Genomic DNA, 5589 nt, shown 5'->3' with positions numbered 1-5589 from the left:
CAACATATTCAAGATCAACAACTCTATTGTTTTTACTCAACTTTTTTATCCACCAGAGACAAATATTAGAGGATGGTTCTCTTCCCCTAAGGAGCATGAATGGACTCACATCAGTTACTGAATGAGGCGTGATGCGATACGTCCACAACCTTTCGTTCACAGTTTCCAACCAATCACCACCAGAAGAGATTACACCATTAATACAATCCTTAAGTACTCGGTTGAAACGTTCAACCTGGCCATTTTCCCTAGGTTCATATAAGGAAGTAGTACGATGTTTAATATTACAAGCTTTGAGAAATTCTTCAATCTCAGAAGAAATAAGCTGCGTACCATTGTCTGTGACAAATGTTTCTGGAAAACCTTCCCTAGCAAAAATCTATTTTAAAAAAACAAGGATCACTTGCGATGAAGCATTTCCAACAAACTTCACTTCAGGCCATTTCGAGTGGTAATCAACTATTACTAAAGCATAACGAGCATTTATTGGCAAATGTTTGAATGGTCCTGAGATATCAAATGCCACTTTCTGCCAAGGAAAATTAGGCCAACTCACTGGCTTCAGAGGAGCAGAAGACACATGAAACATTTTGGGCTAGATGTAGGTAATTCCCATTTACAGACTCTTAAATACCGAATTTTACAGAATCGGTATTTAAGAGTCTGTAAATGGAAAGGGGGCAGATTTAGGTAATTCTGAATTTAGGAATACCGAGGTATTTACCGATTCGGTAAATACCGAATTGGTATTGCCCATTGATTCCTATGGGCCTTGAAGCCCATAGGAATCAATGGGAAATACCGATTCGGTATTTACCGAATCGGTAAATACCGAATCCTGCAAGGGTGCAGGGGGTGTCACTTTGACACCCTCTAGCACCCCAAGTACAGGCTTGTGTGACATGTGGCACACATACATGCCCTAAGGGCATGTCTGTGTGTCACATTGCACAGGTGTGCATGCACAGATGTGCATGTACACCTGAATTCAGTATTTTACCACACAATAGGATTGTGTGGTAAAATACCGACTCTTAAGGGCCTGTGGCACTCTTAGGAGTGTCAGCTACATATGGATTTACCCATTCGGTAAATATACAGATTCGGTATTTTACCCAATCGGTATATTTACCGAATCGGTAAAATTACCGATTCGGTAGGCCCCCTACATCTAAAAAGCCTAATACCGATCGGAAACGGCCGAAATCGGCCAGTTCCGACCAATATTAGGGCTCCTACATCTGGCCCCTTATCACTACTTATACATTGCGGACATTCTCTTACCATTCTGTCCACCATTTTATCAATGCCCGGCCACCAAAGGTTTTCCCTAATCAAACGTTTCATAGAAGACATTCCAATGTGACCTTGGTGAGATAATAATAAGATTTTCTTCTGTAATGAACAAGGAGGAACAATTTTACCAGCTTTAAACAGTAAACCACCAAATTCTTCAATCTCAGAAGAAACTTGCCAAAAAGGAGTTAACTCAGCAGAAATACTTCTATTATTCGGCCATCCTTCCCTTACATAACCAAAAATCTGCTGGCACAACACATCTTTACTCAATTCTTCAAACCACTCTTCTTCACTTAAAGTTAAAAACTCCTGAGAAACACAATCACCAATAGAAGCAACCACATCATCATCTCGCTCAGACATTGAAACATTATCATCAGTACATGGTAACCTCGACAAAAAATCAGCCGTGACATTTCTTTTTCCAGGTACATAAACAATCTCAAAATCATATTCTTGAAGACGGGAAGACAACTGAGCTATCCGCGCAGTGGAATTCCATCCACCTCCAGGAGATAAAATCCCCACTAGCGGTTTATGATCCGTCCTCAGGATGAACCTATTTCCCCACACATAGTTCCTGAAGTGTTCCACTGCCCAAATGCACGCTAACAGCTCTTTTTCAATTACTGAATACCTTCTTTCTGTGGAGGACAAGGTTCTGGACGCAAACGCAACGCACCACTCCACCTTACCAGCACACTGACTCAGAACTCCTCCAACCCCATACAGACTGGCATCCACAGTAATAATGCATTTTTTATTAATTGCGAATGATTTTAGAGTGGGAGCATTGATAATCTCATCCTTAATTTGTTTAAAAGCCAAATCTTGTTTGTCAGTCCAAATAAATTTAGTAGAATTTCTAGTCAACTCTCTAAGAGGTTTCATTCTTGTGGCAAAATGTTTAACCCCTTCCATGCTCATGACGAGCTCAGCTCGTCATGAGGCACAGTTGAGCTGTGCTGATGACGAGCTGAGCAATTTCCAGAACAGGGCAAAAATTACCACAGCAGCGATGTGGTTAATACATTTACTGTAATATTCACATAAACCTGCAAATGACAATAACTTTTCTTTATTATCAGGTTTATCAGGTGCAGGTGCTTTCACAATGGCATCCACAAGTTTTTTTTTGGTACCACACCTTCCCCAGAAAGAGTATGCCCCAAATACTCCACTGATCTACAAAAAAATTTACACTAACTAGCCTTGAGCATTCACCCATATTGTTCTAACCTGGAACACACCTCTTTAAGATGATCGCGATGATCATAGTCATTCTTTGAGAAAATAAGAATATCGTCTTGAAAACACTTGACAAATAATCCCAGATCTTTAAAAATATGGTACATAGCTCTTTGAAAGACCGAAGCGGCAGAAGCCAAACCAAATGGCGTTCTTCTGAACTGAAATAAACCATTAGGGGTGATAAAGTCTGTAAATTGTTTTGAGTCTTCAGTAAGCTCAATCTGGTGATATGCAGTCCCAAGATCTAATGTTGAAAACACACATGCACCATCCAACATACACAGCACTTCATAAATATTCGGAAGTGGGTGACAGTCAGTATTTAAGTTCTTGTTAAGTGCTCTTAAGTCCACACATAACCTAATGCTTTTATCAGGTTTAATTGCCAAAATAATGGGCGACACCCACTCTGAAGACTCCACCTCCTCAATGATATTATCCTTCACTATGGTATCTAACATATCCCTGCGTTCATTTCTAACACTAATGGAAACCCCTCTTAATTTTTGTTTATTGGGTATTTAAGATTTAACCTTGATCCTGTGACTGAAACCTTTGAATTTTCCCAGTTTGTCAGAAAATACCTTTGGAAACAACTGTGAAAATTCAGTGGACATTGATAACATACTGGATTCCTCATTAGATATAGCAAGGACTGAAACAGGATCCTTTAGCCTGGGATTCAATGTAACTCCTAATTTAGCTTGATCTCTCCATCCCAAAACATTCACACCTTTCCGGAATACATAAAGTTTGATAACAGCAGAACTACTCATGATAGTAATAAGAACCTCCTTAAAACCAATAAAATCTATTTCAGAACCATCAAAGTTATAAGCAATTATATCTGGCTTGCACAAGGCATTGATATTTACTAATTCTCCAAATGACTCTATGCAATATTCACGAGTAATGATAGTCCACGGGGAACAAGAGACCACCATAAGTTCTAAAACCTCCCCCAAAATATTTACAAGACTTTTAGGAGAGGATAAGCTATCAGCTTGTGCAATATCAAATGAATCTTGTGCGGATACAACAATACCAGATTCCCTAATGTCTGGGTCATTCCTCCCTTCATCAGCAACATATGACACATTACCACTAGAACGTTTAGAAGTAGGAAATGATGATTTTTTAGTATCCTGGAAAGGTTTGGCAGGAGTCTTGCACATTTTAGAAAAATGCCCTGTGCGCCCACATTTGTTGCATTGTTTGTTAATGGCAGGACATTGTGGGAATGAAGCAATATGATCAGGATTACCACATCTAAAACAAAAATATTGTTTGCTTTTACCATCATTCCTATTAATTCTTCAGTTCTTTTTCCTCCGTGGGTTCACAAAATCTTCTGCTTCTGTGCTCAAAAATAAACGTGGCAGAGATGTTGAAGAGGTCCCTCGTCGCCAATATTGAAAAGAAGATACCAGGAATTGATAAAAATATGTATATTTATTGAATAAATAATCTGGTAGAGCACAGCATGTCTGGAGAGATCCAATCATCTAGTAAACTGTCCCACATGGAACTTGGAACCAAGACTGTAAGATGCAGGCACGCATCAATACATTCCAGGATCCAGCATGAACAACATCAAATAGACATAGAAGAGCAAATATCATAACATACAGAATGTAACACCTCATACCCGGAACCATGACCAGACCTTGCACAAATGACAAACACAAGAACCTCATTCACATCTCACCCACTTGCACATACACACCACCAACAGTACAAACCTGACAGCTTCTGCTCATTAAGGCAAACTGTAACCATCCAGATGCTTGACAAAGCTTTCATCACACAAAACAAACTAGATGCAATTTTCATTAAAGTAACACAGCTCCACGCATACCCTTGATGTCCTTATCTAGCAGTGTACAGCATGCACCACACAGACCACACACATGACAGGAGGCGGACTGCTCCATCAAACATGATGGCCACCCGTCAAACGTTTACAAAGTATTTCAAGCTACGTACTCAAATATAAACATGTAATATAAAAAATACTTACATGGTAGCATGTGTAGTGCAGTCCTATTTTACCATCTTAGGGTTCTGGTGACATTTACAAATGCTTGCAAACGCATGAGCCATGTGGTTTATGATGTCACCAAAACCCATCAATAGCATTGTTGGACCATATTACACGCATATTACATACATGCATAGACCAGAAATATCAAGTATATTAGGTTACTCTCTACAAAATATGGCATGCAAAAATGATGAGGTAATGACACCAGTATTAAAAGACAGAGACAATAACAGTTTAAAAGGGCAACATATTAAAAACGACAAAATGGTAATCAGAAAATGTTACAAGAATGTTTCAAGATGAAAATTTGATTATATCTACAAACTCTTCAGGTGAGATAATAGTCAAAAAAATTATTTTGTGACTTTCCGATGACAGAAGACATTGCCTCTGCCATCCTGAGGGGCCTCTGCCCGCCGAATCTAGAATTGTACGCCAGCCCAGCGGACAACTCTAAACATTGGCAGGAACTGCCTTGATGTCGATTCCTGTCAATGTTCTAAAAGTGTGATGAACGGTTCAGTCCCACATGGAAGTTGGTTCTTGAAAAATAAAAAACTATTGACCTCCACACCACGGTGCGGGGGTCATTTCTTTCTTTTTACTGTTCCTCACTACCAGGTTTTACCTTGCGATGACAGACAGCACAAAATACACATGATGCAATCCACTCTATACAGGGCAGACAGTGTTATGTGTTCACCTCCGATGGCCTATACTCCGTCGGGCAGTCGCAGGAATAAGCCTGTGACAGAGCCAGAGTAGGCTCTGTCATCAACATACTCAAGGTCACCGCATCTAATCAGGTGGGTGAACCATGAGTTTATTGCAGAGGGTACATAGTCACTGCTGTGATGGTACTCTCCCTGCCAGACTGTAAATCAGCCCCCTTTGTTCCTATGAGTACTGAATAAGGCAGAAAATGTATTTCATTATTGTGGTCAGAATTGGGTGAAACTGAGATTGGTGTTTTGGTTTTAACTTATTGAATAAGA

General features: G+C 39.7%; 1 pseudogene; it reads right to left on the bottom strand.

Annotated features, from left to right (window-relative positions):
• Nucleotides 1–3071: 3071 nt before the first annotated feature.
• On the bottom strand, nt 3072–3850 carry LOC147718492 (uncharacterized; annotated as a pseudogene).
• Between the last annotated feature and the right edge of the window lie 1739 nt (nt 3851–5589).

This window comes from Lissotriton vulgaris, chromosome 4_1 (assembly GCF_964263255.1).
Source record: "Lissotriton vulgaris chromosome 4_1, aLisVul1.2, whole genome shotgun sequence".
In the NCBI taxonomy this organism is placed as follows: domain Eukaryota; kingdom Metazoa; phylum Chordata; class Amphibia; order Caudata; family Salamandridae; genus Lissotriton; species Lissotriton vulgaris.
Note: the sequence above shows the minus strand (reverse complement) of the source record. Positions and strands in the feature narration are given on the sequence as shown.